Raw genomic sequence first — 14,016 nt, forward strand, 5'->3', positions numbered from 1 at the left:
TACAAAAGCTGGCCTCAATCTTCGGTAAGAAAGATGTCAGCAACTCCAGTTCCAGTTATGATGTTTAATGTGTCAGCGTGGGAACCACAACTTTGTTCAGATCTGGAAGACCCAGTCATGGCCATCTCCATCATGCTGGGTGTAGGAGGAGGCACTGGATAGGGACACAGTGGCTGAGGCTGAGGTACAAATGGAGGCTGGCTGAGGCACAGGATACAGACCAAAGGGTGGCGCTGCATACTGTGGCACAGGGTATGGTGCTAGAGCCTGTGGCTGAGGAGCTGGATGTGGCCCGGATTGAGGATCTGGTTGTGGCCCGGGTTGAGGTGACTAGGCAGGCTGCGCTGGGTCTAGGGGCTGTGGCCCATGACGTGGAGATGTCTGGACAGGCTGAGCTGGTCCTAGACCTGGCGGTGGCCCAATCGGTGATGCTGGCCAGGATGGCTGGGGCTCGGGCTGAGGTGCTGGAACCAGCTGTGCCAGTTCGACTTGAGCAGCTGTAAGATTTCTCACCGGGGAGTGAATTGGGCAGAATCCCAGAATATTGTTTGGGCTTGGATGGATAAAGGCTATGAAATGAGTACCTCGCGTGTCCGCGATTATAAGAACACTGTCGACACATTCTCTAAACATGTACCAATTACTGGGCAATAGGCTGCCATGTGCAAATCAATTGGCTAACAAAAATACCCTAACTCATTGTGCTAAAGTAGAAATGACTTAACACAATATATAACAAGGAAATATGCATTTGCATTATGATAAGTTACTTACTGTTGCATGAACGCACACAAGTACAAAGTTATTATCGGTAAGGAAACAACAAAAGGCAAGGTGCGCCAGGAGAAAATGCGCTGCTGCATTCAACAAGTTCGGGAAGGGTCTGACCAGAGAAAATGCAAATGTCCGCATGCGCAGAATAGGTGAGTGACAAAGCACCCAGAATGGCAGGGAATATTGTACACTGTCCAAATAAATACAGAGGGAAGTGTACTTTGTTTTTCCCGCATTCAATAGCAGTCTATATGTATGATCCCCCTGCCTGTGAGATATCGAATCCCGGCCCCACCGGCCTCACCTCTTTACCTCCCCTCTATCTCTTGCCTTCAGGAAGTATTCACACCCCTTGACTTTTTCCACATTTTGTTGTGTTACAGCCTGAATTTCAAATTGATTAAATTGAGATGTTGTGTCATTGGCCTACACACAATAGCCCATAATGTCAAAGTGGGATTATGTTTTTAGAAATGTTTTCAAATTAATAAAAAATGAAAAGCTGAAATGTCTTGAGTCAATAAGTGTTCAACCCCTTTGTTATGGCAAGCCTAAATAATTTCAGGAGTAAAAATGTGCTTAACAAGTCACATAATAAGTTGCATGGACTCTGTGTGCAATAATAGTGTTTAATATTATTTTTTAATTACTACCTCATCTCTGTACCCCACACATATAATTATCTGTAAGGTCCTTCAGTCGAGCAGTGGATTTCAAACACAGATTCAACCACAAAGACCAGGGAGGTTTTCCAATACCTTGCAAAGAAGGGCACCTATTGCTAGATGGGTACAAATAAAAAAACAGACATTGAATATCCCTTTGAGCATGGTGAAGTTATTAATAATTTTGGATGGTGTATCAATACACCAAGTCACTACAAAGATACAGGTGTCCTTCCTAACTCAGTTGCCAATGGTGACTTTAAAAGAGTTACAGAGTTGAATGGCTGGGATAGGAGGAAACTGAGGATGGATCAACAACGTAGTTACTCCACTATAGTAAATGACAGAGTGAAAGTCTGTACAGAATAAAAATATTCCAAAACATCTTGACTGTTTGCAATAATGCACAAAAATAATACTGCAATAAATGTGGCTTTTTGTCCTGAATACAAGGCATTATGTTTGGGGCAAATCCAACACAGCACATCACTGAGTACCACTCTTCATATTTTCAAGCATACTAACCTAAATGACAGAGTGAAAAGAATCAAGCTTGTTCAGAATAAAACATATTCCAAAACATGCATACTGTTTGCAATAAGGCACTGAAGTAAACCTGCAAGAAATGTGGCAAAGAAATTAACTTTATGTCCTGAATTTGGGGCAAATCTAACACAACACATCACTGAGTACCACTCTTCATATTTTCAAGCATACTAACCTAAATGACAGAGTGAAAAGAATGAAGCTTGTTCAGAATAAAACATATTCCAAAACATGCATACTGTTTGCAATAAGGCACTGAAGTAAACCTGCAAGAAATGTGGCAAAGAAATTAACTTTATGTCCTGAATTTGGGGCAAATCTAACACAACACATCACTGAGTACCACTCTTCATATTTTCAAGCATGGTGGTGGCTGCATCATTTTATGGGTATGCTTGTCATCGGCAAGGACTAGTGAATGATGTGCAAATATTGTACCATCCAGGTGTGCAAAGCTCTTAAAGACTTACCCAGAAAGACTCACAGCTGTAATCACTGCCAAAGGTGATTCTAACATGTATTGACTCAGGGGTGTGAATGTAGGCAGGTATAATGTTGAGAGTGAATAATGGTTTAATAATATATTTGTACTTTCTCAGTTTAGTTTGCGAGTGTAATTCTCAAGAAACCGATTGTCTCGACTCCATGACTTATCCGCAGTGTCATTGTTTGCTCAACATGCTGACGGCCTCACCATTCTCAGGTTTCCTTTGTGTTGTCAGCTCAAATGGAAGCAAGTGTTGCTAAATATGTCAACCGCCCCTACATTTTAGGTTGTTGTAAAAACACACAAGAAGTTGTTTGAAAATATTAGCTTTGTACTGCTTCCATGTGATTTGCAGCCAGCTTTTTTATGTAATGTTAGGGTGCGGAGTGTGAGTGAATATTAAATAGAAAACAACATAATCTTCAGTTAATTCCAAATAGCATGTTCTGAAAGGTCATAACATTAATACACTAATTCAACCAGAGGTTTCCTAATAGCCAGTGTTGGGATTAGTTACTTGGAAAAGTAATACATTACATATTACTCGTTATATTTAACAAAGGTAATCTGTTACTTTACAATACTTTCATGAAAAAAAATCTCAATCTCACCGTTAGTTTGACTGTCGGAGGGAGCAAGGCGAGCAATGTGCGCTGTACCAAGGATAGGCTACTTACTAACTCAGATATGATCACTAGTTTCTCCTTTCATCTGTGGCGCTGCTTTCCTGTGCTAGTCTACAAGTGCTGCGCTATCATATATGCTACTTAATAAGCCATATATACTGTAACCCAAACATTTGTACACATTTACTATTAGGTGGTGGGTCAAATTTCAAATACTTATGACTTCTTCAAATGGGGGGACTAGATACATAAAATGCTTTCATTTCTAAACGGTAAAACAGATACTGTACAGTATGTACTGCATGAAAATAACCTCAAATAAAAGGTGACATTCTGTACTGTCACCTCATATGAAACGTTTGATCTTAAATCCAAAATGCTGGAGTATAGAGCCCAAAAAAATTAAAATGCTTTACTGTCCAAATAAATACGGAGGGAAATGTACTTTGTTTTTCCTGTATTCAATACTAATTTGTGGTCAACGATTGTTTTTGTAAGACATTAAAAGCAAAAGTGGAAGGGGGAAAAAGTAAGGAACTTGTATGTCGGCCTTGCATTAAAGAACATAATTGGTTAAAGAAAACTGTAATAAATAAAAAAGTATACCAGTTTCATTTAAGGACCAAAAGATTGACAGCCGTCCCATATAGATTGCAAAATAGTTGTGAAGAGATTTTTGACGTACCGATTCCATGGTATAGTGTTTATGAACTGATACGCAAAATGACGCCGGATTCAAAACTTAGAATTTTTCAATTTAAATTATCATAGAAAATTCTTGCAACCAATATAATGTTATTTATATGGGGGATACAATCTTCCCAGCTCTGCAGATTTTGCTGCGAAGAGACAGAATCATTAGATCATTTGATGTGGTACTGTCCATTTGTAGCTTGTTTTTGGACACAGGTCCAGGAATGGCTAAAGGATTGCAATATTTACCTGGAGCTAACCTTGCAGATAGCATTACTGGGTGATCTGAAAAGTCATAGTCAATCAATCAATAATATAATAATACTTTTAGCAAAAATGTTTATTTTTAATTCACAATCTGTAGAAGCAATGAGCATAGAAAGGTTCAGAACTTTTGTAAAACATCACAGTACGGTTGAAATATATATGGCAAATAGAAATCCTATATGGATGGTGTTAAGAGATAGATGGGAGGTGTTGAATAGAGTTGAAGGATGGGACTAATAACAAATAACAACAAATAATAACAAAGATAGCTAATAATGTAAGCATACTGTGTCCATAATAAGTATATAGGTTGTATGTTGGGAGCTTTTGGGAAAGAGCACAGTTAGAAAGATATGGCATATAGAAGCAAACCGGATGGACATCATGAAAATGATCGGAGAGGTTAAGAGTAGAAGAAGTTCAGGAGCAAAAGAAAAATATGTATGTATGTATATATATATATATATATATATATATATATATATATATATAAATAGAATAATTGTATATATATATATATATATATATATATATATATAATAGAATTATTGTAAAATTAACTTTGTCCATAAGGTGTAGATAGTAAGTATAGACCGGAAGTAGAGGCCTGGGCATTGTTGTTCACTAATTTACTCCAAGTAGGGAAAGGATGGCGGGGTTGAAAAGTCATAAAGGGGAGTATATATATATAAAAAAAACATGGGGGATTGGAAGTGATGCAGACAACAGACAGTGAGTCACGTGGACCTTGGCTTGCTATATAAAGCAGGCAGACAGGCATTGAGGTATTCAGTTGCTGTTCGATGAAACGTTAAAATGGACAAAATGAGTGACCTAAGTGACTTTGAGCGTGGTATGATCGTTGGTGCCAGGCTTTTCACGTATGACAGTGCTAAGGTGCGATGCATCCCTGTTCCTGTTGCGTCATGTTGACGGCAGAGTCAGGATTTGGCGTAAGCAGCATGAGTCCATGACCCCATCCTGCCTGGTGTCAATGGTACAGGCTGGTGGCGGTGGTGTAATGGTGTGAGGAATGTTTTCCTGGCACACGTTAGGTCCCTTGATACCAATGAGCAACGTTTCCATTCCCCAAAGAATTCAGGCTGTTCTGGAGGTAAAGGGGGATCCAACCCAGTACTAGATGGGTGTACCTAATAAACTGGCCACTGAGTGCATACCTCTAATGCTTTTATCTTTAGCCAAGTCTTCAGGGGCGGATTGACAATCTGGCAATTCTGACAAATGCCAGATGAGCTGCACCGTTTTTTTAGCTGGGTGGGCTGGTCGAAATTGACACACACAATTATTATACTTTTTTTAATATACAGTACCAGTCAAAAGTTTGGACACACCTACTCATTCAAGGGTTTTTCTTTATTTTTTACTATTTTCCACATTGTAGAATAATAGTGAAGACATAAAAACTATGAAATAACATATATGGAATTATGTAATAACCAAAAAAGTGTTAAACAAATCAAAATATATTTAATATTTTAGATTCTTCAAAGTAGCCACCCTTTGCCTTGATGACAGCTTTGTACACTCTTGGCATTCTCTCAACCAGCTTCACCTGGAATGCTTTTCCAACAGTCTTGAAGGAGTTTCCACATATGCTTAGCACTTGTTGGCCGCTTTTCATTCACTCTGCGGTCCAACTCATCCCAAACATCTCAATTGGGTTGAGGTCAGGTGATTGTGGAAGCCAGGTCATCTGATGCAGCACTCCATCACTCTCCTTGGTCAAATAGCCCTTACACAGCCTGGAGGTGTGTTGGGTCATTGTCCTGTTGAAAAACAAATGATAGTTCCACTAAGCGCAAACCAGATGGGAAGGCGTATCGCTGCAGAATACATGAAAAGATTAGCTTTATATTGCTTCCATGTGGTTTGCAGCCATCTTTTTAAAAATGTAATATTAGAGTGTGAGCAAATATAAAATTGAAAACAACAATCTTCAATTAATGCCAAATAGCACGTTCTGAAAGGCCATAACATTAATACACTAATTCAACCAGAGGTTTCATAATAGCCTACCTTAACGCAAATGTTGGTGTCTTGGTACTACTGTGTATAGCACATCTATCTTACTTTATATAATGCAGCCAAACAGAACATATGTGCATAACTAAGTCACACAATTTTTTATTTTATTTAATGTGATCCAATTTAAGATTTTGATGTATTCATTTTTGTTAATGAATTGTCAATTATCTTTGAAATGAGACAAATCCTCCTATGGTTCAATTGAAAAAGTATAAAGGGATGATGGTATTGGTATTTTATTAGGATCCCCATTAGTTGTTGCGAAAGCAGAAGCTACTCTTCCTGGGGTCCACACACCACATGAAACATTACATACTACAGAACATTAATAGACAAGAACAGCTCAAGGACAGAACTACAAAAATTATGGTTCTGGGATTGGACCATATTGTTTTTTAGGATTCTTAATATTCTAACGTTATTATTATTCAACTTTTTTTGGAGAGCTATAGCTCTTAAATTGTAAGACCTACAGATAAGAGACCAATCTTGGTGGGATGGTGTAAATTGGTGGTCGAATATATCTGGTTGAACCAAATGGTGGTGCTATACACAAAATGTGACTTCAAAAACTCAGGCCTGCCTCCTCGTTTGACCTAGAGTCTCAGAATTTGGTGCAGTACAGAGGTTCCTCTCTACCCAAGGAACAAATTGGTGTACAGCATCTATAGACCAAGATCTTTATACTGTATGTTACTTATGAAGTTGATATCTTAAACGTCATGGACGCTGTGAGCTACTGAAGTTGAGTGAGGGCGTGGCCTGACACTTGAAGTCTTTCAAATACAAATTGGTTGAGATCATGTTCACAAAACACCATTCATCAGATCAAAAGTATGCCAGGAGTGCATCACCAAAGCTCTGTGCATACGCTCTTGGAGTGGGAGCCCCCTTCTGGCTATGCCTCTCAATACTCTCCACTTTTTCCAGAAGTGTGCACTTGTCCACTACCCACTTGGTGGTTCTCTGTAGCGCAGTTAGTAGAGCACAGCAGTTGCAATGCCAGGATAGTGGGTTTGATTCCCTGTATGTATATGCATGCTCTTCCATAGTTTTCAACCCTCAGTTTTGCCAAGCATGGCTCAGAGGTTTAGTGCCCTCGTCTTGTAATACATGATAACCCATGGCGGCCCATGTGGAAAAAGTCAAAAGGTGTTTATATTTTCTAAAGGCACTATCAAACAGTTAAACATTTGAGTTGTTGTCAAATGCATGATGAGGAGCATGTACACAAAAAAATTATAACGTTGATTTCTAATTCCATGCAAATATTATGCTCTATGAAGGATTCCTGCTCCTGTTCAGAACCAACACCAATAAAAAACGGCTGAACATCATACAGCGCTACACACCCAGACCAACAACAAAGAGGAAGAATTGAAAGTCGTCTTCTACCACAACTACAAACATGCTTGGGAGATTTCAATGCTAAAATTGAAGCAGACAATAGTGGCTTTGAAGAAATCATGGAAAAACATAAACTCAGCCAGATTAATGAAAATGGGGAGATGTTTGCAACCCATACATGTATGTGCATCCAACAGGTTTGCCATCAGCGGGAGTGTGTTTCTTCACAAGAGAATCCACAAGGCAACATGGATCTTCCCAGTTCTAACCGAAATATTTACCATGTGAAACCTTTTGTGAGTGATGTGTACAATATGTTATTAGGGGCATACTTTGTCTTACTTGTAATATACTGTACATTCCCTCCTGGTCTGGTGGTGGCAATTGTATTGGGGTCTAGGTTAGGAAGTGTGTGTGTGTGTGTGTGCATTCATGCGTGCGTACTGTTGGATTGAGTACTGTGACAGCAACATTTCTGTGCAAATGGACAATAAACATACTTTGCTTTGCTTGACATCATGGGAAAATTTAAAGAAATTAGCCAAGACCTCAGGTAAATAATTGTAGACCTCCACAAGTCTGGTTCATCATTGGGAGCAATTTCCAAACACCTGAAGGTACCACGTTCATCTGTACAAACAATAGTACGCAAGTAGAAACACCATGGGACCACGCAGCCGTCATACCGCTTAGGAAGGAGACGCGTTCTGTCTCCTAGAGATGAGCGTACTTTGGTGCGAAAAGTGCAAATCAATCCCAGAACAACAGCAAAGGACCTTGTGAAGATGCTGGGGGAAACAGGTACAAAAGTATCTATATCCACAGTAAAACGAGTCCTATATCGACATAACCTGAAAGGCCGCTCAGCAAGGAAGAAGCCACTGCTCCAAAACCGCCATAAAAAAGCCAGATTACAGTTTGCAACTGCACATGGGGACGAAGATCGTACTTTTTGGAGAAATGTCCTCTGGTCTGATGAAACAGAAATAGAACTGTTTGGCCATAATGCCCCTTGTTATGTTTGGAGGAAGAAGGTGGCTTGCAAGCAGAAGAACACCATCCCAACCGTGAAGCACAGGGGTGGCAGCAGCATGCTGTGGGGGTGCTTTGCTGCAGGAGGGACTTCACAAAATAGATGACATCATGAGGAAGGAACATTATGTGGATATATTGAAGCAACATCTCAAGACATCAGTCAGGAAGTTAAAGCTTGGTCTTAAATGGGTCTTCCAAATGGATAATGACCCCAAGCATACTTCCAAAGTTGTGGCAACAAAGTCAAGGTATTGGAGTGGCCATCACAAAGCCCTGAACCCAATCCTATAGAAAATTTGTGGTAATGTAAAATTGAGTGCATGTAAACTTCTGACCCACTGGGAATGTGATGAAAGAAATAAAAGCTGAAATAAATAATTCTCTCTACTATTATTCTGACATTTCACATTCTTAAAATAAAGTGGTGATCCTAACTGACCTAAAACAGGGAATTTTGAGAGAGGCCTGTAATTTTCATCATAGGTACACGTCAACCATGACAGACAAATTGAGGAAAAAAATCCAGAAAATCACATTGTAGGATTTTTAATGAATTTATTTGCAAATTATGGTGGAAAATAAGTATTTGGTCACCTACAAACAAGCAAGATTTCTGGCTCTCACAGACCTGTAACTTCTTCTTTAAGAGACTCCTCTGTCCTCCACTCGTTACCTGTATTAATGGCACCTGTTTGAACTTGTTATCAGTATAAAAGACACCTGTCCACAACCTCAAACAGTCACACTCCAAACTCCACTATGGCCAAGACCAAAGAGCTGTCAAAGGACACCAGAAACAAAATTGTAGACCTGCACCAGGCTGGGAAGACTGAATCTGCAATAGGTAAGCAGCTTGGTTTGAAGAAATCAACTGTGGGAGCAATTATTAGGAAATGGAAGACATACAAGACCACTGATAATCTCCCTCGATCTGGGGCTCCACGCAAGATCTCACCCCGTGGGGTCAAAATGATCACAAGAACGGTGAGCAAAAATCCCAGAACCACACGGGGGGACCTAGTGAATGACCTGCAGAGAGCTGGGACCAAAGTAACAAAGCTTACCATCAGTAACACACTACGCCGCCAGGGACTCAAATCCTGCAGTGCCAGACGTGTCCCCCTGCTTAAGCCAGTACATGTCCAGGCCCGTCTGAAGTTTGCTAGAGTGCATTTGGATGATCTAGAAGAGGATTGGCAGAATGTCATATGGTCAGATGAAACCAAAATATAACTTTTTTGGTAAAAACTAAACTCGTCGTGTTTGGAAGACAAAGAATGCTGAGTTGCATCCAAAGAACACCATACCTACTGTGAAGCATGGGGGTGGAAACATCATGCTTTGGGGCTGTTTTTCTGCAAAGGGACCAGGACGACTGATCCGTGTAAAGGAAAGAATGAATGGGGCGTGAATGTATCGTGAGATTTTGAGTGAAAACCTCCTTCCATCAGCAAGGGCATTGAAGATGAAACGTGGCTGGGTCTTTCAGCATGACAATGATCCCAAACACACCGCCAGGGCAATGAAGTAAGAAGCATTTCAAGGTCCTGGAGTGGCCTAGCCAGTCTCCAGATCTCAACCCCATAGAAAATCTTTGGAGGGAGTTGAAAGTCTGTGTTGCCCAGCGACAGCCCCAAAACATCACTGCTCTAGAGGAGATCTGCATGGAGGAATGGGCCAAAATACCAGCAACAGTGTGTGAAAACCTTGTGAAGACTTACAGAAAACGTTTGACCTGTGTCATTGCCAACAAAGGGTATATAACAAAGTATTGAGAAGCTTTTGTTATTGACCAAATACTTATTTTCCACCATAATTTGCAAATAAATTCATAAAAAATCCTACAATGTGATTTTATGGAATTTTATTTCTCATTTTGTCTGTCATAGTTGACGTGTACCTATGATGAAAATTACAGGCCTCTCTCATCTTTTTAAGTGGGAGAACTTGCACAATTGGTGGCTGACTAAATACTTTTTTCCCCCACTGTATATAACACAGGGATCTGACCCAAATAAAAGAGCGAGGTATAAACCTCTAAACAATACACTGGACGAGACCCGTAATAACAAGAGCACAATACACAGTACTCACGAGACCAACGGACATGGGACAATAATCGACAGAGAGACATCAAGGCCTGTAACATACTTTGTTTCACGGAAATATTGCTCTCTTTGGATATTCTGTCGAAATCGGTCCAGCCAGATGGGTTCTCATTTCATCGCGCAGACAGGAATAAATATCTCTCCGGGAAGCAGAAGGGCAGATGTGTGTGTTTCATGATTAACGTAATTGTAGTAACATACAGGAACTCGAGTCCTTTTGCTCACCCAACCTAGAATATCTCACAATCAAATGCCGACCGTACTATCTCCCAAGATAACTGTATTTATTATCCCAGACGGCATCCCTAGCCGCGTCCTCAGAGCATGCGCAGACCAGCTGGCTGGTGTGTTTATGGACATATTCAATCTCTCCCATTCCCAGTCTGCTGTTCCCACATGCTTCAAGATGGCCACCATTGTTCCTGTACCCAAGAAAGCAAAGGTAACTGAACTAAATAACTATCACCCTGTAGCACTCACCTCTGTCATTGGGAAGTGCTTTGAGAGACTAGTCAAGGATCATATCACCTCTACCTTACCTGTCACCCTAGACCCACTTCAATTTGCTTACCGCCCCAATAGATCCACAGACGATGCAATCACCATCATACTGCACACTGCCCTATCCCATCTGGACAAGAGGAATACCTATGTAAGAATGCTGTTCATTGACTATAGCTCAGCATTCAACACCATCGTACCCTCCAAGCTCATCATTAAGCTCGAGGCCCTGGGTCTGAACCCCGCCCTGTGCAGCTAGGTCCTGGACTTCCTGAAGGGCCGCCCCCAGGTGGTGAAGGTAGGAAACAACATCTCCACTTCGCTGATTCACAAGGGTGGGTGCTCAGCCCCCTCCTGTACTCCCTGTTCACCCATGACTGCGTGGCCAAGCACGCCTCCAACTCAATCATCAAGTTTGCAGACGACACAACAGTAGTAGGCTTGATTACCAACAATGACGAGACCGCCTACAGGGAGGAGGTGAGGGCTCTGGGAGTGTGGTGCCAGGAAAATAACCTCTCACTCAATGTCAACAAAACAAAGGAGATGATCGTGGACTTCAGGAAACAGCAGAGGGTGCACCCCCCTATCCACGTCGACGTGACCGCAGTGGAGAAGGTGGAAAGCTTCAAGTTCCTTGGCGTACACATCACCGACAAACTGAAATGGTCCACCCACGCAGACAGTGTGGTGAAGAAGGCACAACAGAGCCTCTTCAACCTCAGGAGGCTGAAGAAATTTGGCTTGGCACCTAAAACTCTCACAAACTGTTACAGATGCACAATTGAGAGCATCCTGTCGGCCTGTATCACTGCCTGGTACGGCAACTGCACCGCCCGCAACCGCAGGGCTCTCCAGGGGGTGGTGTGGTCTGCTGAACGCATTACTGGGGGCAAACTACCCACCCTCCAAGACACATACAGCACCCAATGTCACAGGAAGGCCAAAAAGATCATCAAGGAGATCAACCATCCATGCCACTGCCTGTTCACCCCGCTATCATCCAGAAGGTGAGGTCAGTACAGGTGCATCAAAGCTGGGACTGAGAGAATGAAAAACTGCTTCTATCTCAAGGCCATCAGACTGTTAAATAGCCATCACTAGCACATTATAGGCTGCTGCTGCCTATTGAAATCATTGGCCACTTTAAGAAATGGAACACTAGTCACTTTACATATCTTGCACTACTCATCTCATATGTATATACTGCATTCTATTCTATAATATCCTACTGTATCTTAGTCCATGCCGCTCTGTCATTGCTTGTCCATATATGTATATATTCTTAAATTCCATTCCTTACTAGTTTTGTGTGTATTGGGTATATGTTGTGAAATTGTTAGATAGTACTTGTTAGATATTACTGCACTGTCAGAGCTAGAAGCACAAGCATTTCATTACACACGCTATAACATCTGCTAATCACGTATATGTGACAAATATAATTTGATTTGGTTTGATTTGATTTGACAAGGACCATGGGCAACAGAGGGCACATACTGTATATACATATACTAATCATGGGAAATGGGAACCAGGTGTGGGAATGAGACAAGACAGTCTGGGGTTGGTGGTAATGATCCAGGTCAGTGACGCCTAGAAGACCGGTGACGTAGACCTCCGGAGAAGGTGAACGGAATGAGCAGCAGTACCGGGGGGATCCGTGACAATGTTGATATGACACTCTCAAAAACAAATCTTGAGCGGTTCTTTGTCAGGGGTGAGGGTGAAATGTGTAACCTTATTTTCAGGTAAGGTTCTTTACTGCTCAGGAAGGGTTCTTTACTGATCTGATGGTTGTGAAGAATCATCCTGTTCCTTCCCTCTCCAACATGTTTTCCTTTATGCCATGAAATGCTACATTGTTAAAGTTCCTGTAATTTTACGGTATGCTAAAGGCTGCTGGTTGTAGTGAAAGTAAGGAAAACAACAACAAGAACGTGTTGTACAAGTTTAAGTAGTTGATGGTTATGTTGTCAAAGGTTGAGCACAACTTTAACACTGTCAGTTCTGGAATCTTCGTAAGATCATGTGACAATAAAGAGTTGCACTGTTAAGAGGTTACTGTGCATTTCACAGTAACTTAATGGCAGTTAGTTGCCTGGAAGTTGCTGTGAATTTTGCATTACCTAACTGGCAACTAGCTGTCAGTAAGTTATTGTAAAATTCACTGAACTTTAATGATTATAAGATGGTTTAACATTAGTTGACAACTACTAAGCATTCTTTATTGGGACCAAACTTGGGACTCAGCCTCACCTGGTCTCAACCACACTATCAGGTCAGTGAGCGTGATAGAGATCAGCCAGAACAAGTTTTTGCATTAACTACTTGCAGCAAGCTGACAATGACTGAAAAATAAACATTAACTTCCTGGTGACCAACTCCCATTACGTTCCTGGAAAATGCAGTAACAGTGCAGCTGTTGATTGTCACAAGCGCTTACAAAGACTGTAGAACTGGGAGTAGACAAATGAGGTGCTCAACCTTCATCTCAGTCAACCTGGTAAAATAATGGTAAAATAAAAAATTTATAAAATGATTCATTTTATTAGAGCCCAATTGGGTTCCCCTACAGGAAAAAAACACACAAAAAAACTCTAGGGTTCCTTGTGAGAGGTTTATAAAAAATTGAAGGGTTCTACGTGGCACCCAAAAGGGTTACCCCATAGGGACAAATTACAAAATGTCTATTGGTTGTAATCTTTTAATAATCTCTATCATAACCACAGACCCAGTGGCGTAGCAGGAGCAAGTCTGGTTGCTTGCAACTGAGAGGTTGTGAGTTAAAATCCCAAGTGAGGTTGACTCCCAAGTAATCAGAATACAGCAGCATACTGTCCCTTACAGCAATAATATTTTAATCCAGTTCTAAAAATACAGTAACTTTTTGTATATTTACAGTTTTTTCACTGCAAACA

Source organism: Coregonus lavaretus (assembly GCF_964263955.1).
Source record: "Coregonus lavaretus genome assembly, chromosome: 36".
In the NCBI taxonomy this organism is placed as follows: Eukaryota; Metazoa; Chordata; class Actinopteri; order Salmoniformes; family Salmonidae; genus Coregonus; species Coregonus lavaretus.